Source organism: Liolophura sinensis, chromosome 7, assembly GCF_032854445.1.
Source record: "Liolophura sinensis isolate JHLJ2023 chromosome 7, CUHK_Ljap_v2, whole genome shotgun sequence".
Classification (NCBI taxonomy): domain Eukaryota; kingdom Metazoa; phylum Mollusca; class Polyplacophora; order Chitonida; family Chitonidae; genus Liolophura; species Liolophura sinensis.
This window is the reverse complement of record NC_088301.1, coordinates 40,510,180-40,534,098: the sequence shown is the minus strand read 5'-3', so window position 1 is coordinate 40,534,098 and position 23,919 is coordinate 40,510,180. Positions and strand designations below refer to the sequence as shown.

At 37.0% G+C, this 23,919-nt stretch overlaps 1 protein-coding gene across 1 annotated transcript in view; it reads right to left on the bottom strand.

The window, feature by feature from the left end:
- The window catches only part of LOC135471915 (plexin-A4-like), a 186,731-nt gene that overhangs the window by 84,734 nt on the left and 78,078 nt on the right, over nucleotides 1–23,919 (bottom strand). The window contains 1 exon segment of the mRNA XM_064751354.1: nucleotides 4,979–5,455. The gene's annotated coding sequence lies outside the window, so the exon portion shown is untranslated.

The following is a 23,919-nucleotide window of genomic DNA, read 5'->3' as shown; positions in this document are numbered from 1 at the left end:
TCCCTGTTTTATTGATATAGCCATTTTCTTTATGGCAAGGAGAGTGTAATATGTGTAGTGACCCCAGGACCACTCACCTGTAAATAGAGAGGACAGCTGTGGTATCATCTTGTCATCAAAGTCTGCAGAGAAAAATCCAGGTAATCTATTAGCCCAGACCTGGTTGTATAGGTGGTATAAACACTACTGTTAAATGACTAGGGTCGTTAGATCACGCGGGGCTCAAGAGGATAGGATATCATCGTTAATCAAGACAGGACAAAGTATTCAAACTTTCACCTATAGAATCAACAGTTAAAGCAAGGCAACTGCCCTAGGGACTTTAGGATTTAGAGTTCAGAACTGCCTACACAGAGAAATAAGAGTTTTACATCGCACAATTTCAATATACTTTATCAAATTTTTAAATCTATATGTGTATTTAAATTATTAAATGGCTTATATACCTTTATCCGTATAGGCAATGAAAAGCTGGATAGCTTTGCATCCTGTTGCATTTTTTTGTATTATCAATGTTCAACATGCTGAAATGTTAATGCAGTGTTAGATTAGCTTCCCCTTTAAAATACATGGCATCCCTTTAACTGCTGACAAAACAGAGTATAAACATTGTAATGAAAGTTTTGCAACATCATAAAGTGGCCAAGTGAGTGCAACACATCTGATGTTATCGCAACTGGTAAACATCCAATCATAACTAGTATCCACATCCTTTTCAACAAGCCACACTGGGTAACTTTAGATCTTGATTACTTGAGTAGGTGTGAATGGGACAATACAGAATCATGAAGCAAGGGCTGATTATGTCTTGCTTCGTTGCAGCACATAATCAGATATAACTCTCTTTGTATGTGTTATCAAGCATCTCCAGTGTATGATCCCAAGTACAGATGTAGTCTCCTCTCATCATAAACCAAGGTCAAAAAATGAATGGCAACAAAGACATTTGTTGCTAAATATACTGGCTTTACTTTCGCCAAATGAATTCACCTGAATAAGGAATGTGCTGTCTCATTTCTACGGACAAAGGAGTCTTAAGAACTGTTAATAATGCCAGGTAAATTTATTCTCTACAAATAAGAGCCTGAATAATTATAGCCAGTGAGAAGGAGCTTTGTTCTACAGTATTAATGCTACTGCCGCCTACAAGTAACTAAGGTTGGGCCTGTGCATGAAGCATGGGTGATCCAATGGATGACAGAGGTGAACTGACAAGACCATGATCATAGAGCCCAAGTGTGAAACCCACACCTTTGTTTAGCTCATGCATGGCTCGTACCTAACACACCCGAAAAAAAAAAAAAAAAAAAAGGAAGCCACATCGAATCACAGCAATTCCATAGTCTGACCAGCAAATCATCCCAGCATAAATCAGAAATCGACACACATGTGCAGGGCTTATTAAGAAACACCACTATGAAAAGTCTCTCTCTAATCCAAACCAAAACGGAATGTGCTTATGCTTATAGGTCCTTAAAAAATAAAGAAATATATGTAACAGATGTACGAAGGCTCTGAACTGAATGAACGAACAGTAATTATTCATGATTCATGATGCCAGAAAGATCATTATATTATGATTCCTAATTTACTGTGACAGGTTCCAGTGAACTAGCTATATCCCCACGCATACAGAGCAAATACAGAAAGGATTGTCTACAAATATTACGGCCCTCTCTACTTCAAACAGTGATATGGTACATCCTGATAAACCCAGGGTTAAAAGTCATATATTAACAAATTTATTAAATGCAAAGGTACCGTTGGGTTACAAAACACATTAATGAAAAAGGGGACACAGGTTTATCTGAGAACATCCATTTTTCAAGGAACACTTAACGTACATGTAATTCTGAATCATGTGACATTTATTAAGTCTGAACAGATCTGTCTTAAAGCGTATCAACTTTGACAGAGGGATGTCCCTTGAAGCATGTATTGTCATGATATCCTGCATGATCTATATGCCCTTTTTCGTACATATAGCTTTTCCATGGTATATATCACATTCTCTCTTGTTTTCCTCTTTATCTGATTGAAACATACATATGCCTACGGTGTTCTTGTACTTGTCAGTGACGGTGAGGGCTGTCATTAATAAAGTCATCTGTAGTCCTTAAAGATCAAAAGTACATACGTGCTTTAATGACAAAATACATAATACATTTATAAGAGCGTACCTGGAAATACAAAATATACCAACATTATTAACACAATTAAGTCAACTGATTTTCCTTAGAGCATATCAGTTTCAACTCAAAGTTTAAATCTGTGGTAAAATCAGCGAGCCTATATGATATGATATGGAGTTAATGGAATTTATATATATCTTTAGGTGTAAGTTTCGAAAAATTCCTATTTACAATTTTACCACGTGTGGTGCAAACTAACCTGAATAAATGCCGAGTGAAAATGAATATTTTTTTGGAACCAATTTTATAGCATGTCACCGGTTGTGCTTTGTCTTACAATGCATCACCTATTTGAACGTTTGGCTTTACAGGCAATCGCACACTTTACTGATTGGTAAGGTAAGTTGTGTACAATTACCAGGTCTTTCTAGCTATAAACCGTAAAACTGTCCAAGTTCAGAAAAGGTTAACACATTTAGTCAATAGTGGTCCACTTTTGTGTCCATGGATAATTCATGCGAGTCTCACTACAGGTGCTGTCTTCAACAGATTAGCATCAGACTGTGGCTTAGCTAGAGCCTAAAGCATATATCTCCTGAAAAAAAAGACATATCTTTACGAGGCATGAAAAAACAAAAAATGTGGCAGACATCAGGCTGTGAGATACAGATACAATATCTATATGTAGAGACATATTTCCATTACAGTGAAAGTTAATTCTGTGATCATATTCGGCACATACCAAAATTAGACATCAAGTAAATCATACTGATATGCAGAAGAACAGAATGCACACTATCATTCCAGTTTTCAGAATAACAATGCTGTAATCATCAACACCTATACATATAGTCTATGCCATCAGGTCCAAAAATCATCACATGTGACAAGCTCACAAGGACAGTAATTTATGAACCTATTCACTATTGTAAATGTTCATACCTTCCACTGAAGCCAGAAGATAGCCTTTTATATCACTGATAAGTTTTTCACGTCACCCAACTCAGACTAGTAACACATTCAGGCACATGTACCTGTATCTATCTATGCCCTGTATATCTTCAGTGTAAAATAAGATACAACTTAATTTTATCATCATTATATATCATCATTTAAACAAAAATTGATTTTACCATGCCAAGTTGTCATCTCTGAATCTTAATCTTGCGATGGAGTAAATTTATGCACAAAATATTTGGCAAGCGCGCCCCAACCCACACCCCCACCCATCCACCTACCTCTTAAACCTGTGGCAAGAGAGGGAACATCAGTAATGTCTTATGGGGAGGGGGGTATGTTGAAGTATTCCAACAAGTCGCTATAGAGAGAGCAGCAGTTAGGACAGCAAAGAAGCACACACACTATATGATCTTCCAATACATTGATTGGCAGGCAAACTTCACAGCTGTGTCTAATAAACGTGTTTTTATCCTGGAGCGTTGTGCTTTCCATACTGGAAGGTGAAAACCTTTAATAACTATTTGCTTTGGGGGCCTCTCATAGCCCTTCAATGTATGGAAAATGAGACGCACAAACAGGCTGACTGAGATAAACAGTGTGTCCCTCTCTCTTTTCTTTTTTTTTTTTTTGCCTGGGAGCAAAACACAGAGAAGTACAACAACAGAACGTTCACAACTCTACATGAGATTCCAAAATGTCCTATAAACTTTGAATGTATGTGCGCATGTGGTGTAATGAATCCATTATATGGTTGTGTTTGGAAATACTGATAACAAAACTGACATGCATGCAGTAGCCAAATAGCAAAATGTAAACAGACACAACCAATTACAATACTAACACAACCAATTATGGCAATGTTTACAAATTTCTTCTGTTCACGAAAATTATGACAAAAACAATCTAGAAAATAAACTTGTGAAAAATTTACCTTTATTTATTACATTTTTGAGTCCAGTAAACATCTTCATGTATATACTTTGAAGACATTGTTTTATTACTTATTGTTACATAATATTGTTAGATTTTTATCATGCTGCATGTATGTCTAAACAGCTGTGTGTTGGGAAAACATGTCTGATGTTATCAATGAAATAAAAAAATATATATAAACACTGGAAATGAAATGCGGAGCATGATATTCATGATTTTGACAACTGGCCTTTTTTTTCCATTGAAAATGGAGATATATTTTTTGGACCACTTTCAAATTAACACATGGCTTGAAATCTTCATGGATAAAGTTTTGGCACCATAAAATCAGAGACCCTGCCCTATTAAACAACTGGCTTATTTGGTGAGCTAAGGCTCCAGTGTTGGCTTAACCTTGACTGCAGTGATTCTAGTAGAGAGGTCCAGAAATGACAAACACAATACTGCCTGGCTAGGTTTCCTGTCAGGCTTCCTCAAGAACAACAATCACAATACAGAGACCTCTGTCAACACTTAGGCCTACTCAGCTGAAATATGTCCAGCAAGTTGGCTCCCATATTATTGATTTATCTACTGAAGTTGATACGTACCCCCCTCCCCCATCACCACCAACAACTGACTTAATATAGACAATTCCCAATCTAGCTTTTTCCAAGACGCACTCTTGACTCTGATATAATTTGTATCCCCAATCTGTTGAATATTAACTGTCTCTGTGCAATATGGCAAGGGTCACTGGCACCACCAACCTACTTTTGTTAACCAGAAAATTGCAAGGAGCACTCAATTTCATAATAAATACCCTGACATACCTCTCTAGCCGACTGGTGTGGAATACCACGCAGCGCCTACAGCTCCCCCACCAAAGGAATGTGGAGTCCATGCTTCCCATTCCTCCGCACTGTTGTTGAAGGAAGTCGATATTATCTGTCAAAACTACTAGGCTAACTTACCTTCAGAGATAAAGCAGACAACCATGTAGTAATTCCAACTCTTGAAGTTCCCAGTTATAACCGTCAAAATAAAAGTATTCCGTACGCAGGCGAGTTGGACGCCAACTGTGTCAGTTTGTGAAAAACACCAGTTAATGTCGATGCTGTATTTTGCAAAAAAAAAAAACTTCTCCCTCCAGGAGTGTTGTAAAAATGTAACAGCCCTCTCTTGGCTAATGGTCCCTTTAACTAGAGGGCATTGCCTGTGGTGCCAGCACTGATCTCCGGCAAGGCTTTTCCTTCCAATTCACACGCAGCCTTTTGAAAGTAAGACCACGGCTCTCACAGAGTTAAACACCTTGTTTTTCTGTTTACACATCCACAGAAACTTCACACAGGCTCCCTCTCAACTCTTAACCTAGCCTGAAGACTCCACTCCAAATCTCTGGGGTCATGCAAAGGAAATGGCCCACTGTGCATCAACTTCAAGAAAGAGACCTATGAAAAATGAAAAATGGAATTGTATGACTCATGGGTGAAAGGTTCTCAGATCCCTTCTACATGCAACATTCAAGTAAAGACTCCATATAGGTCAGGTCTGAACACAGGCATAATCTGCATATGTAACACAATTTAGCACTTCATCAACAAGGAGGACAGGCTTCCCTCCTGTACCAACACAAAGCAGAAGGTAAAACGATTACACATAAGATAAATGGTCCAGTATACTGTTACTGGTGTAACTTTCTGTACTGAAACTATTTTGACTAGAGAAGACACAGCTTCAAATCCTAAGGGAGTAAAGGGGATAGGGGATCCCTACAGTTAGGGTCACCAGCAGATCTCTAATGGCACACACACTTTTCCAGCAGTTTGTGAAATTTCACACTCAGCCTGTTAAGAGCTGGAAGTGCATTTATATGACTAGTTAGCCCACACTTGTACCTTCTACACATGGGGTCTTCCAAAGGCACTTACTGCATTGTTACCTTATGAGCTGTCTGTACCTATTCAATAGAGCAGCACAGGCTCACAACACATGTGAATCTAAAGCCAGACCTAGCAGGCCTATTTACACTGAATGAACAGCTTTTGTGAAACCGGTCAACTCATTGTGAGCCAATCCACATGGGCTATGGGTAGAGGGGGGATAGGCTGTAGGAGAATTCTGTAAACACACATCTCTTGATTTCTTCCAAAAGAAAACGCCATACTAAATATGGAGAAAGCAGCCAGCAATTTTTCCCTTGACTAAAACACCCTTCTTATTACAACCTATTACAAATTAATTAAGATAAACATTCCTATAACCCCCTCCGCAGGCTGACTATACTTCTACAAGCCTTCTTTCATTGGATGCTATAAATAGCTCCACATGGGGGAATCCCACATGGTTCTGGAGTGGGGCAGGCAGTTTGGGATAATATACAACTTCACAGGGGTACATGAATGACCATGTATCACATGAACTTTAACAGCCTAGTGATGTGCCATTTAGTATGATAGCATCTGGTCATAGCAGGACACAGGTGATTATTAGAATATCATGCTTGTTATTATTGTTCATAGGTTTGCAACAGCTGATAAGTTTAGCTATGAAAAAAAAAATGCCTTGATACACATCAAATATGGTAAAATGTGAAGAGTCATAGTAAATATCCATCAAATGGAAGTATATAATGAAAATATGATACGTGGTTCTGAATATTTACTTTGACTTTTCATACTACACAATACTATGAAATAGTAAAATACCAACGTTCATAGGACTTTTCATAGTCATTCATAATGTATAACTTAATAAAGTAAGAACATAAACTGAACTGAAATGACCTTTGTTTAAAAAGGGGGATGCAGTCAAAGTTGATAATATGATTTTATTTTATGACACAACAAAATGCATTAACAGAACGAACAGTTTAAAATTTAGATTAAGCTGTTAATAATTCATTTTCTTGTTATTGATGAAAATCACTATGATCATTCCCATATTAAACTGAAATACATGTAAATGTACAAACTTTCAAATAAAATGTCACTATCTGAAACAGTTTTTAAAGTATAGTATTTAAAGAAACAGTTTTTAAAGTATATTTGTTGCAAGTCATGAGCTGATATTAAACAAATCTGTCATCTGACTTTGCATATATTATAATGGTGGAAAAGAAGCTATTCAGATTCATGGTGCAGTTTACACTGCTTGTTATAATTAGACGTATATGAAACACAATTTTTTTTGTACAAGTACATATGCACACAAAAGCATACAATTTTCGTATTTCTCTTATTCCTTCTACTACCGAGATAAGACTGATCCCAAGCTAGTGGCATTTGGGGGGTGGGGATGGGGGGGGGGGGGGGGGGGGCTGGCTCAACATTTGACCATTTATGAACATGTCAACATATTTTTCTCATTTCTTATTATATCCACCTCATCTTTACACTTTTAAGTTCAATTACTTGGTATTCTTACATTTTAATGTTCTACATTTAATAAATTATCTGTACACTAAACTCTTCTGCAAGATGTTCCTGTGAAGAAAAGTGTTTAAAAATATTTCAATGCTAAAAGGTCAGACTTTGATATGATGGAGATATTTTTCTTATTTCTCATAATATCCATCTCATCATTAAACTTAGGTTAAATAACTTAATATTCTTATATGGTAGTCTTCTAAATTTAACAGAATAGCAATACACTAACTTTCCTGCATGTATTCTGGTGAAAAAAAAGTTTTCAGTATATAAATACTTCAATGCTAAAAGATGGTCATGTAATATGGTCTGGATAAAGTAATAAAAAGGATGATTAACTGCTACTAAACAAATACCTCAACCTGTGATGGATGTACAAATAATCAAGTGTAAATTATTTAATTAAACACATGACTCGAGCATTTGAAATTACAAGTTGTAATTCACTTGAAATTGAACTGAATTTTTCTCTGCAAATCTGTTAAACTACACACCATTCTTAAGAGGAAGTTCATTTGGCAAATAATTTAAGGTTTCCTTTAGAAAAGGCACTGATCAAGAAATACAGTTTGTTAGGGTTTAAGCTTGAATCCCTATTGTATCTGTTCGGATTAATATTATTCTCAGCAATATTGTGACAGGTTTTTTCAGAAACGACAAATGGTACATAACTGAAACTTTAGTATGTGTTAGGAAAGTGTCTGCGTTTTTTATATTTTGGGATCATTTGGTCACGTGACTTGGAGGCCATATAGGATTTTGTGCCAAGCCTAAAAAAATCTTCTCCAGAATTGCTGATGCGATTAAGCTAAAATTTTAACAGCAGTTGCACAAAGCCTAGGTATATTCAGGGTGTGATTGTGTACTTTGTACAAGCTCATTGTTGTGTGAAAATGTCATCTGACCCAAAAATTAGTTTTTGCTAATGATTTTTACACTTGTACACATGATGTCATGTAAATAGTCCTATCTGATTCCGAAAATCCTGTTTTCGCAAAACTGGAAGTGACATCATCAAAACCCAAAGAGGGTCCATCTCAGGAACTAATGAAACCCAAGACACTGTTTTGAGGCCTAATATCATCTTTAGTCAAAGAGACAAATGTTGTATAATCCAAAGTGACAGCAAACCAGAAGTAGTACCTCCCCCCAAAAATCGCCATTTTTACATTTTTCAAAATTGATTAACTTCTACAGCTAAAAGGGTTGAAGAGAAATGCGTGAAACTTAGTTACGTGATAGACCCGGAGATGTGCTCTTACAAGTAAAACTTTGGGCGTCCTAAATTCAGGTGACCTGGTGGCCATTTTGGGTTGAAGTTAAAACGTCTGACTGTTATTTTCCTCAAAACCCAATGTCTGATGGAATTGAAATTTAACATACATAACAAGAGTCCCATAGATGCTATTTGGACAGAAAAAGGATGCAATATGTATGCAAATATATATGAAGTGACATCATGTGAAAACTAAAAATTTGAAATTTGAATATTCTTAAGATGTTATTTGACAGTTTGCTGTCCTGATCACGAATTCGGTCTCATTTTTGTCCTACAATGTATATTTTTGTTGCAAATTGTGATCAAAATGCAAAAAAGCACAATTTCCTCCATGAAAATCGCTGTGTAAAAAAGGGCTACTGTATGTATGGTGAAAATTTTTTTGACCTGTGTCAAAAAACACAGGACATGCATGCTTTTGCATAATGTTCCACGGCTGATTTACCACATTTGGCACATTTACATGTACATGCTTTATAGTGTAATACAATGTATGAATGGCTATGAAGCATCGCTGCTTTAGCAGCTATATTTTAAAGTGAAACACATGTAACAACATAATCCAGAAGTCCAAATTCACCATAGGAAACTACAGTGAATGGAACTGAAATACAAAGATCTTCAATAATTACAGCTCACCTTTCCACTGATTTCTCTTTTGTGACGTTTGAGGTTTGACCCTTGAGTTAGTTCACTTTGTTGATTAATACCAGTTTTCAGTATTGATCTAAACACCAATCTTTGTTGATATCCTTAACACTTCATCAAAACAAATATGTTTAAATTATGGGAATCATATATGGTGACAGCTGACAATACACTGTACAGCGTCAAAAGTAACTTTCCAAAATAAAGATGTATATCTGGGATATACAAGTAGTTACATTTGTAAATATATACGAGTTGATGGAGAAAGGGGAAGTGTGTTTCTTGTACATTTCTTATCCATCTGATGAAGCAGATATATATATATATATACTACTTCTGCTTGTACATCCATGGATTAACAGACTGGCTTATTCTTGTTTAACAATTGAAGTTTAATCATGCATTGCAGCTGTGCCCACTGATTAAAAAACTTGTGCAACCAGTTATGATCAACAAGCTGTGAGAGTTAGCTGTTCTTACACCAATCGGTCGCAATATTTAGTCAGTGTCGACGACAGACAGGAGCAATAACACTCTATCGACCCATCCATGAAGAGCCGCCGAGAGAGTGACAGAGAGAGAAAAAACAATAAACAAAATAAATTCCTTGAATTCAAAGTGATTAAATAAATCACAGTTGATTATGTCAGTTCTCAGCGCCAGGAGTTGAGTTTCGCTGATTAGGGTTGCTGCTTTTTGGTAGTCCCATCTCTAATCTGGTTACCACATTCATACAATCAATACTTTAAGTTACAAGGCCTTGGGTAAACAATCAATGTGAGCACACACATATGAAGATGCAACACATTCTGACTCATGATATGAAAATAATGCTCACAGTAGTGCCAGTTATTTCAGGAAGACAGGCCTTGAATGCTGGAATACTAACAATGGTCTTATATTTAGCAAAAAGGTTACAAAACATTTCCTCACTGTCTTTTTTTGCTGCTTTTCTGTGTGTTCACACAAAAGTAGGTGGATACTTTCTTGCCTCCTGAGAAATAGAAATACTGCCCTCATCCATCTGCCATTTGCCTTTGGGACGAAAGGAAGAAAAAAATGATGCAAGAAATGTACAACACTTATATGTGTGCTATGTGCTAACATGAACAAAAAATGGTGAGTGATGTGATATGAGGAATTGACCCAGTACAGTGGACTAAAATATGATTCAGAAAATTGCAATATTGATTTGTTTGCAGAGATGCTGCTCACCACATAAATGTTAGAAAAAACGACACAGCAGCTTGAAATATCAAATACAGTTACTCAATCAAAAATTTGGGCTATTTAGCAACCACTTCAGCTGGTGCCTTGAGGCATGGAATATAAGGTGAATGCCAGCTAAATCCTGTATTTCTGTGCTATGAAAATTGGCTGCTATTGGCTGTTAATCTGAAGACTGAATGAGGCTTTAGGAGAGACGAAAAGACTGCCATGGAAATGACAATAGTGTAAGCTCTGGTGATCATCTCAAGACCTTAGGGTATAAAGAGCCCGGGTTTCATAGTCTCTCTTTCCTTTCAGCCTCTGTGAGGTTCCAGCCGCCCAGCTTTACATTATGGCAATAACTGATCACTTCCTTGATCGACTGCTCAGATATTGATTTGTGTGGCTAAGGTAATTAACCATTACAGTGGTTAACCATATACATACTTCCTGTGATAGACAGGAGCCCCATTTTCTTCAGCTCTCTTTACCTGTAATCTGCTTATGATCAACCATGGGATATTCCGCTAAATTACTACAGGCTGTAATATCCATATAAAAAAATCCCTGCATTTATTCTATCCAATCTTCAACATATGGAACACAACAACTATGTTATACCTATCTGTATTTAAATACGCCCAGTTTATGATTTCATTCAACATGGTTCAAGCAAAAGCCTCATTACGAATCTTGGAATTTACTGCGCAACATTTTTGCTTGACAATAAACAAGACATAAAATTCTTTACTAGGTCAAAAGATTTCAGCACAACAACAAAAGAACAAAAAGCACTGGGTGCATATGGCTGAAAAGGGGCTCAACACTTCATCCCTGACATCCTCTTCACAAGCACTACCTTGGGCTTATAGCGCACAAACCACACAGACCAGATATGAAATGGCTGTGTTATATTGTGTGCATTATGTCGGGCTGTGTCCTCAGCCCTAGACTGGCCAGAGGGTTTGCATGGAGGTGTTATAAAAACTTCCCTAGGAAGACACTCAGCCGCTAAGCTACTATGTAAATACCCATAATCAGGCCTTTGGAGTGTGGGTGGGTGTTGGACTGCAAATCCCCCCCCCCCCCCCCCCAGTACTGACCCAAGTACTTCCCCACAGACTGCTGGTCACTCTGGAGAATATAGCTGTGTAAACACCCTCTGAAACCTTACAGCTTTACAACCTGACAAATGTTTAAAGTTCACTAATTGCAATCTTGGCCAGATGCTGCAGAAAGTAATACAGCTACCGCTCTGACTGTCAAAAGCATGAAGCCGCCAGTGGGGCTGGTCATATGTAACTGGTTAACCAATTTATACAGGATAACAAAACTGATTTACACCTATTCATGTTATCTAATTATTCAATGAGCTGAGTATTGTTTAACGAACTATGCTAGGTATATCAAAATAAAAGACTATAACATCCAGTCCTATCTACAGGTATATGTTAATTTCATGTACTATATTTTCAATGAAATAACAAATGAGCACTGAATTATGCATGATTTTTGTTCTGTCATTGTGTTTTTCTGTACCTTCATGTCTGACAGTAGATTACTTCAAAAGTAATTTTAGAAGTACTGCATGATAGCCTAATGGAGGGGCAACTCTTATAAATAATATCATCTTTTATAAATGACAACTGTCTAAAACACCAAAGCTTAAAAAAAGCATTTGATGAAAATGGAGTAAGAAGTAATTTGCCATGAATGTAAAAAAAAAAAAAGTAATCCACAATCTCGGCATCTCTGTATATACATGCAAATGACAGCTCCACAGGATAAACATTAAATTATTGATGTACTTTTCAAAAATTAACGACATCAGCACAGAGCTTCACAGCAGGGCTTCTCAAACAATCCTTTTCATAAGAATTCTGCCGCTGGGTGGCTAGATCCTGTATTCCCATAGTTCATGGGGTAGGAAGTGTAAACTCTTACAGCTGGAGCAGATGGAATCTCCTCTAGCCACACACTGTCTGCAACTGGCACTGACAGTGCCTTGCATTCTGTTGTTATTAGCAGTTCGTGAAAATAAACAGCGAAAATGGTACAGGGACTTAGAGACCAGAAAGAACAGGCAGGGACAAGGGAATCTTTGGTCTGACATAGAACAATACACGCAAGATCCCACCGCTGCCACCAAATGTTTAGGTGTAGGTACAGGGTAAAGCCTCATTACATTGCCTGGCTGATAACCATACAGATGTCTTATCTTAGACTTTGGACAAATAATTACAGTGGCTTGTGTACCAGAGAACTAAACAGTGCTGAGACCTGGTAGGCAAACCTGCTCCAAACCTGATAGCTACACTATTTACATTCAAGTGGCTCTCTTGGCAGGCTCTGATTCCCCCTACTGATGATGTAGGTTTATAGGGTACCAAAGATGACAGACAAAGGCTATCTGTATCATAAATACCGGAATAAGCAGGCAAATGAATATATGTATAATTCTCTCAACACAGAGCAGTTCAACAAGGGCTAGAATATTTAACACTTAAAGTTTGTAGTCACAAGGAACATGATACTAGGGAACTTCATACACAAAATTGACCCGAGAATCTTCCCTACTTAAACAAAGCGATAAAACATGCTGCTAAATTTAATGTGAATCAAACACTTCACCATCACTTGGCTTGTCATACTTTTCTAAAAATATATAGACGTAAGCATGATTCTCATCTTTTTACAAAAATTATCAAATTGATCAGTCTGCATGCATTAATTTGCAGTCTATTATCAAGACATAAACATTGCCAACAGATGAATACAAAATATTAGTTGCACATGCTTCAATTCAGGCATGTGTGGTGACAATGGAGCTTATGTTTAGATGTGAAGTGCCAAACATCATCCTTACAGAATACATAATGGGATTGCTCTTGCATATATTTAAAATAGTTCCTAAATCATGATAAAGTGTGAAATTTTACAAGTCAGAATTAACAATCATTAAGAAAACAATATTATTTCCTTCAGTGATACTTAGTCAGACATGCATGGATATATATGTAACTGTGCTTTATGTATTTATCTATATCACTGAGCAGTGCTTATACTTCAACATAACTTTGTATTTATACACTGAGTAAACAGTCCAAGTTAACTGATCCATGGTGGTGACTGTTATACTACTGACATGTCAAAGGGCAGTGTTGAACAATGCTTTGGAATCTAAAACCATTTTTACATTACTTGTTTGCATACATGTAACTGGCACTGGTATTTCCTGAAAGATTAAACGAACAAAACAACATAAGAACTATTCTGGAGAGATAACCAGAATGTCAAGCATACACTATCAGCAGTAACAGTGTGTTAAACTTTCTGGCTCCCCTTATCAGTCTGTCACAAATTGGACACTGAAGGCTCATGTATAACACCCCCACCCCCCACCCCCCTTCTCCCCCAAGTAAAAGTGTGTCTAAACCTTTTGGCACATGTTCATGTAATGTATGCCTGCCTCTGCCCACTTGAAAATGCATCCTTCAGGTCATTGTTTTCTGCACAGCCACATCCCTCCTCAGATCACCCTGGCTGGCCTAATTGTTTCCACATGCTCATGTTTACAGTGGACATTCTCTGTGATGTAATCTGTGAAGATCAAGCTTCAGACCTGTTTTTTCCCCCTGCTTTCTAATCCCATCAGGCTGTGTAGCTATGTTCACTCTCTATACAAAACATATCGGTTTAACTTAGCACTTCTTAGGAATCCCTTCATTCACAGTTGTTGTTTATCGTGCTAGTTAGATGTACACCCCCGAACCATTGTTTAAGGTCAATAATTGTGACCTTCAGTCAAAAAGTTTCTTTATTTTTGCAACTTTAGACAAATTTACTGCCCAAACTCAGCAGCTAAGGCGAGCCTTCATATCTTGGTTATTAATCTGTCTTCAGTACATGTGACCATACAATTTATAGTAATCGTTTGTCCACCACCTGTTATTCTGTTAAACAAGCTTATACAGCAAAGTTTCTACTGCAAACTTTCGACAGTATTATTACTGAAAATTTATTGGTTTATTCTGGCAGCTCACAGATAGTTTCATGAGGTTGGATATATCTGAAACCCTCTACAACAACAATCATCAGCTAACCAATCTCAAAATCATTCATCAATGCCAGCCCTGAGTGGCATGCAGTTACCTCAATAAACAATCAAATTATCTGGTTGTACCAAAACAGAATTAGAATATGGATCAAACTACTAAATGGATGGTAGGTTTGGGGACACTGGGCACTTTCAATTCAGTCATCACCAGATAAAAATGCATTGAAAGTCAAATATGAAGCTTTCCATAACTAGAATATACAGCACATTTGCTTTTGTCCATGAACATTTCAAACTTATTGCAGTTCACGGAATTATCAACAAATCACTAGAATGCGAAGTTAAAACCAGCTAACAGCAACAAAACATTCTCTTTAAAACAATTCCATGTGTTCCAGACAACTTCTTCTGTTAATTACAACACGAACAATTTTTTTTATTTCATACTCTACTGATTCATTTTTCAACAAGACTCACACCACGCATACTTATAAGCACTCTATCTAGTCTTTGTATAACCAACATGAAGACTGTGTATAAAATCAGTCTACAGTGAAATTTTGCTAGTGCCAGCACACCTATACAATTTAAAGCTATCTTGAGAGCTGGTTAAGGAAGTGAAAGCCAGGGGCCACCTGCAATCTCTCTGACCCAAGCCAAAGGCAGATGTGTCCCTAATAAAAGGCTTGGGGATGGGGGGGGGGATGGTTTGTAAGGGCTTGGTACAACACCTACATATGGGTAGACCTCGGGTCTCTTTTCTAGTGGCTACCCTTCCTTTCTCTGGCAGGTTTTTAAAAACACTGCCTATCCGTCAGGATTCTTCTGATTTCCTCTGTTATGGGAGATAAAAAGTCCAGGGAAATATTTGGCTGTAGGGCTGTAAACAACTGGCAGAGGTTATCTGGGAGTCAAAACCAGTAAACCGTCCTATGTTTCTGCCTTCCCAGAGGTAGTTTTCCTGCTAAACCCTCTATCTGATTTGAGGGAAATCTATGGGGTCAGTAACAATTTGACAAGTTTATCAGTGAATCCAAGTCAATTACATAAACATGTTACATATTGCATGCCTGGTAACGCCAGGACTTCTAATGCCAGCTTTGAATGGGAAAGCCTAATCTGAACAAGACTGACATTCATTGGCTACGAAGAATACTGATACTGGTTGAAACCTGGATGGAAAAAAACTTCTTGTCTGGAAATTAGCGAAGAAATTAAGTTATCTATTTTCTGCCATACTTTCTGCCTTATTAAAAATTTATTTTCATGGGCACATAAAATCTACCTAATTGATGAAATATAAGGCGGCAGTGCAATTATAATGATGGAAGCAGAAAAACTCTATCTATTTGCAATCTTTCAACAAGGCAATGAGAACGTTTGTTTTCAGTGTTTTACCTCCAATATACTCAAAAAATTCTGTAATTTTATAAAAGACTATAATTACATGATGTAACAATATAAACATAAATATGCTACTGCATAACAGAAATAATCTCTTTCTCACCATCTGCACTAGCCAGAATTAAAAGTCGAGTTTTTATCATGTATTCAAACTAATCCGATTTCTGAAGACAAAATCATTTTATACTGTCAAGCAATTGCTCACAACAGATGGGAAATTACAATGTCTGTATTACACAATGGATGGCACATTAACTTTAATTTCCAGACAGCACCATGCAATTACACAACCAAATGACTTCTTTATTACACTTGCAAGAAGGCCATCTTCTGTACATTATACAGACCTGGACTGAAATGACTGCAGATCCTAATGAAGAAACAACAGACACACCTTGCTGATAAAAGCATTTATAAAGGATATTTTCAATTAATTTGAATACATGGATACCTACAACCTTTGTTTTAGCACAAAAAAACCCCCCAAAACAAAACAAAACAAAAACCAAAGAAACTGGTTAAAAAAGATCACTGAAGCACGGAAAGGAAATACATGTATGTCCATGGTAGAAGATACAATGATTCATGCATCCAGGATAAGAGAGTAATGACCAACAATAAGCTTTTCACTTACCAGGACGGTGTCTTGTCTGTTATCAGTGACAGTAAACACAAACTTTAAGAGATAAAAAGAATACTAAGAATAGTAAGCAAGAGAAACTGCTCAAGGACAAGAACAAAGACACTGGAATCAACAAAAAGACACTGGGTTTGTTCATCAACAAAGCTCAGTTTTATATTCACATGTTTGATCATGTACATGCTTGTTTTGGACGGTGACATTTACTAAGAAGAGTGAAATTAACAAAGCTGTCATCAACAATATCTTTTTAAGATCCATGCATAACACTTAAAACAGTTCACTTGTTATGGTTTTTTGATTTTTAGAATAAGATTTAATGACAATGGCATTGGTAAACTAAGATGCCATTCAAGATTCATGCATATCGTATCTTTATTTTGTACTGTACTCCACAGCAAGCTCTTCGACTCTTAATGTGTTTATACCAATTCTCCGCATTGCGAAATAAATATGAGGTGTGTCACACTGGGTTAATCTGACCACCAGTATGTGTAGCCTAACTCCCATGAGCAAACATCACAATTACTGCCCTACCATGCTAGGACGGCCTGCCTTGATTGAGAGGCTTTCTGTGTAAGCATCTCTGGGAAATGTCACATGTAACATAAATTGACACTATCAGAAAAGCCTGTTGAATGTTCACTGATCACATTTACATGGATTTGCTTCAGGCAGTTATACACCAGTGGTCATACCAAGAGTATACTACCCTACTATACAGGAAGTAATTCATGTTCTGGGGCATTTTACCCAACCGATGTTTTGTTTTTTTCGTACTTCTAAACATATTACTAAATTAAGTATAAGCATTGTTAATTATATATACTGTATTTGTTTGTTCACAATTTTAATTTTCTGATTATTGCATAAAAATAACGCTTATGTAAATCTGGGAGAAAAAAATACATCAAAAATTTCTTTAAATATTTCTTCTTTTGTTAAAACACTTCAACAGTATTCATACATGGAAAATTTAACTGTCTATGTAGGACAGCACACAGTATACAGCTGTTAAAATAATGTACAGGGGAATAGGATTAAATGTACCGGACACAGCTCTTCAGTATGAACTGTTTACAGTAGGACATGTTAGCACCCTCTATTGGTCACAGAGATACATGCAGTGCTTTGAAGATCTGATAAGTGGCAATATACAAGCCCAATCAATCAGTCAACTAGGTTGTGAAAGGGCTTATAACAGCTCTTGAGACTCTAAGAGCTGTTCGCACAAGTGACTGGACACCACTGAGACAGTCATGGTCAATATTTACTCATTGTCTCAGAATCAACTCGAGGATTGATCCTTCAAAAGGAAACAAACAGTGCCATCAGGATCAAGTGGTCAAAGTAGAGGAGAAGGAAAAGGTACACAGGCTATATATACACTCATCCTAAATGTGTCAAGCTGTGGTCAAAGGATGATTAAGCCACACTCTTGATGAAACAGAAGTACCATCTAGCTACTTGTAGTAGCTTGGTTTTATTCCAAGGATGCCCCTTTATTGTTGAGAGCTCAGGTGTTACAGATTAATGGGAGATTTACAGTATATATACAGACTTTAACTGTCATCTACCTGTATGTAGGTCAAGAAATCATCAGTCTGAATAACAGTCTGGGCAGGTAAAGTGAAACCTCTATAAGGAAACTCAACTCTATAATCTACTGTGTTACTGACAGCAGACAGAAGAGGACAAACAGGAAAAATGTTTCTGGAAGAGGTCTTAGGTCAAGGAGCCATTCATGACCATGAAATAAGTATGCATGTGTATGTATCATGCACAAGATACAATCTACATCAGTGAGAACACATGTGGGTTATTAACTGGTGGGAAAATAGCTCAGACTACAACACATATGTAACAACATACGATTATATGTATCAGATGTAAACAAGAATTTGCTCTCAACCTGACAACCTGTTAATGTAAAGTAAAGTACAACAATATGTTTCTTCTCTCCATTTTGAGTAATTTTCTTTTTTCAAAAAACATATTTTTCAAATGTCATTATTAAATCCAAAAATAATTTCATTAAATTCTTTAAATTAGAGGCTGTACTAGGTGTTTACAAAAAAATAAACAGCCAATTCCCACCCGCACTTTTATAGTTAAGGGGAATATTGAGACACACACCCATAAATTTGTGCTCCAGTGAGATACACATTTTCAATTTCAATTCACACTGGTATTTGGATACTGATTGAATTATAAAAAAAACCCTTGACAGCTTCTTTTTACAGGATTGGTCCTAATGTCTTACTTAATTCATGTACTTGATATGGTTCCTCGCTGGGTTGTGTTATACATTGTTCTCGAAAATTATTGACACCTTGCGATTATTGACACCGGACATCCATCATGGTTGATGACTAGTACACCAATCAGTTCTTTGGCACCAAGATTAATTGGTGACACATCCACATACAACCCCCACCCACTCCATTGCATTTGAAGGGGGATATAATAAAATGTTTCATTGGTTTGGCAGTCAAAACTTGAACTGGGCGAGTCTACAACAGTTTCATCTTGAATACTGCAGACTAAAGTCATTATAGAGATTTATTGTGTCAGAAATCTTAAGTATTTGTGGCAAGGGCATCATTACATCCTCTTGATCTGAAACCTAACCAAAACCCAAGCAGAGGGACCAAGAAAATATAACCGAACAGGTAGCCTGAGGACATCCAATTACTTAGGTACCTAAGGTACATTTCCATCATGTCTCAACCATTTCAAAACGTTGGTCACCGATGAGGCTACATCACTGGAAGACTGTGAACACAAGACTAATTTAACTTCCTTGCCCACACCAATATTGAAACATGACATTATCATGTAGCCCCAGGGTGAAGACAGGATACACAGGAATAAGCTGCTTTAAGACATCATTATCACCAGACTATATGCCTTTATGCTGTATCTTTAGCACCTTGTGCCTTCTAGTCAGTGGCTAATATGAAGTTCAAGCCATTAATTACTCAGGGAAAATACATGATGTGCTCCGCTGATATACAGCTCAGTTCAAAAAACAAGCTGTGGTTTCTTCCACTTAAATCTTCACTAATGTTCACAATCAAATAATACAGCTTTCCACTTAACACAGTTAAAGTACATATGTACTGATGAATACTGAGGAAAAAAATCTGAAGTGTTTCTACAAAGTATTGAACTGTTAAGTGGTTAAAAAAGTTGAAGAGAAAAAATAATAATTTGCTGTCAAATAGAAATTAAAATCTAATTTATATGGACTCACTGACACTGGCTGGCAAAGATTTCAGTAGACACTGGAGGCGGATATTTGTGTCTGTCACCGAGGAGAGTTCAGCAGGAACTGCCCTTGTTTCCTCAAAGGACCAAGCCTGGGTGTAGTACATGGAGTATATAATGCACACAAACTAACAATAAACAGATAGGCAATATGCAGGCTTTTACCACAGACCTTGGTACATATTCGGCAACCACTGTCCAGGTTGCTGGGTGTATATTCAGGTTAGAGCCAGCTGTCTGCACAAATTGTCTAGCACATTAATTCTAAAGCACCCATGTGGACCATCGTTCAACATCCATAAATAATAGAGTTATGGAATATTGCATGGCAATACCTTCAATTCTGATAGTTTAAAACACCAAGAGTAGTTTACAGTGTTAGAGGATTGACTTTCTACAAACTTGTTGAACACTAGTCCTTAGAGAATACTGGTAATACTTACGCTCAAGTTGTCACACATAAGCATAGCTCCTACAGTACAATGCCGTACGAGGAAGATAACAATGCATTTAAGCTCAAGCCAGAAGACTTGAAATTTAAAGACACACATTCACACTCAACAAAACACATGTACAATAAACAAACAATGTGTACCATGGGTGTTTCAAATTACTTTTGTGTGTGTGTTTGTTTTGATTGAAACATACTTATGCAACATTCCCTCCATGCTTTTGTTACTTGCACATGAAAAACCTCCTCTTCATGCTCTTGGGTGAAGTAGATATAATCATGACAAGAAACAATGTTGTCATCCCTTTTACAAGCCTGCATGGGTACATGTATTCTTGAAGAACATTGGGACATTCTTGTTATAAGCATATACAATACTGAATGCTTGACAAGTACAGCAACTACAATAGCAAAAGGTTTACTACACTGAAAGTTAGTAATCTCTTTTGACTGGATATTGATTCAATCTTTCAAAACAGGTGCATACTTTTCTTCAACTATTAATTATAACCATGCATAAAACACTGCCAGACCTAACCTTGTATATGCAAAATGATCAACACTTAGAGCAATGGTTTTCAGGTGAGACAACTTGTCTAAGATGAGCAATGTAGGACGTGCCAACGATGACATCTAGCCTGTGACCACAAGCTGACTTACCAGCTAAAACATGACCCATCACCTCCAATGAACAAAAAAATCTTTAGCTGTGTATTCAGTGCATCATGGATGGAAACCAACAAATACCCCACCACATGACTGAAAATCTGTTCTTTCTCAACCACTGGTCAAAGCTTAAATGACATTCCTCAGTTTTAGCACATACCAGTACACACAAAAACAGTGTAAGATTTTTTTCCCCAGCTTTGAACATTCAGCTTTTCCATATTTTGCTAGATGACCTTTCTGGAAAAGATTAAGGTTATTTTTTTCTCCTTGCAATTTCAATGAGTTAATCACATTCACTTAAATTCAGTTTAAAGATAGAAAAAAATACAAGGCTGCGGTGAAAATAATTATATATTCACTGTAATGAAAACAGAAAAAACAAGCAGGTGAGTTCAAGCAAGACCTAGTTTTAAGCTACATGTATAATACAAGATACATCCTTTCTACATGTATCTTATGTTTATGTATTTATTTGATTGTGGCTTAACAGGTACCATACTCAAGAATTTTTTAGTTATACCATGACAGTCAGTCTTATGGATGGAAGTAACTGGGAGCACGTACATGTAGGTTTGAGTTTCCTACGGGGACAGCAATCTTTTGGATTGTCTCTAACAATCATTTAAAATGTCAGATACTGTGATGCGTCCTGATCAGATCGCATCCACTGCCTCAGTCCAAAATAACAAGCTCATGAGCATAGATGATCTCCATTAAATTTCATTTTTACTTAATAACTAGGCCATAATGACATTTTTTTTGGAAAATAATAAAAAAGTGATGGGTCATTTGCAGGCATTTCTTGTTAGCACAATGACTTTATTTCCCTGCAGTTTCTCTATGTGGAAGATATTATTGCCTGTCAGGTCCAACAGGCCATCTCTATTACAGCCACCACTCACATAAGTGCAGAATTTAGTCCAATCAATGTCACTGTTGTCTGGACATGCCTAATAAGATCCCCTAATTAGACAGTCTCCACAGCTGAATAATAAGGGCCATAACTGTTCTATGTAATCCTATCCTATTAGTACCCCAACATTCAGCTGAAGTTCAACCATTTCACATCCCACAGCGATATACCGATCTTGAGTGACAGTTGAATAGTGTTTTGTATCTGGCGGCTTTCTTAATTCTCACCTACAGCATTCTGGGCCATGCTAATGGGGTGTTATGACGCTAATTAAGATAGCACTTCAAACCCTGCATAGTTTACACATTCTCAACACTGACCGGCTTTTGCACAACAGCATCACCCTGAGTGGGGATAACTTGACACCAGACATTTTTTGTACAAGAGATTCACGCTCAAAAAGATCATCTATCATGATTTATGCAAATACAGATTATCTGTTACTGTACAGATGTGCTGAGTGCACCAAAATATATACGGAATATACATAACAATGGGTATGAAACATATATATGTTGCATAAGTGTGGAAGACTCCCCAAATGTGGATGTCCTGGCCCATTTATCACGCAGTGTTGTAGAGGTAATCGTGAATTGACTGTTCCACAGATACCATCATTGGTCACTCGTACCATTTTATTGGTGCCAATCGGCCATCATGAATATTTGTTGGTCAAGATGGAAATGGAAAGCCTGTGCCAAGCTAAGACGTATTTATCGTGGCAGACAGACAGACGTTGCCCTTTATCCTGGGCACTAATGAGTTAATCTGGATCCATGGCAGAAAAGGTATCAACTTCCTACCCGTCTCATTATGAGGGCCATGAACTCAGAATCGATCAGTTTTTATGTGCCTGTTTTATACCCATTCACCAAAGACCATTACACCCTGCCCGGTTATACATCACATTTGGGGCCCTAGAAGGTGGTAACCCAAAAATTGAGGTTTCCTTTTCACCAGTGAGAAGATGCCTACAAGGGGTTCCACAGGAAGGTAATGCTGCCTCTAACATTCTGGCATTCTACTACAGACCACCAAGCACAGGTAATACTTGTGAGGACAGGAGTTGTCATCAACCTATTTGAGTGGCTCAGATACAAATAAACCACAGAAAGTAAGCCAATAAGATGTCGCTACCACTTACATCTTCCATCTTTCTTCAGTTTTACCACAAAACCAGGCCCAAATGATGGCTGTTTAATAAGGGCCAGATAGGACAGGGGATAAGAAAACCCATGTGTTAGCACCCCTATTAGCAATCAAGCAATTCTTGAATGTTTCATGAACATATTTTCACCATGCAAAACTTGTATCACCTAATACTCTTGGTTTTGTTAATTTGGAATTCCCAGAATGTGCAACACAAACATTTGTTCGAAATTCCACTATTCAACTTAATTGTCATAAATCAAGGCACACAACTCATAGCATGTTTCCACAATTGATCACTTTAATAGGAATATACGTGGTATAATTTTAATGAAATTAACACAGATAACATAAACACATCAATTAAACTGTGAAAAATAATTTCAAAAGATGATTCACATCATAAAAGTGACAAGAAACTCTTTATTGATCATTTGTATTGAGGAGGATTAAAGCAATTAGACTCCCAAAGACAAGTGGCTACAGAACTGCACATTTTGAAAATATAAGGTATATGCATGTATATTACACAAGAGATCAGTGCAATGACCTTCACTCTGTGATGGAGTAAAATGATTTAGATAATTACTTGAGCCATGACGTTAAAAAACATGTGATTGATTCCTCTTTATTTCCAAGAATCAATGTTGTCCAGCAGACAAAACCTTATTTTTGTTATACCCTTGTCAGCAAGGTTACACATGGACAATACTATTATTTTTACTGAACTAAAACATCAACATTTGACACAAATCATCACTGCTCAGAGTTCAAATGGTAAGATGAACTTGTTCTCAC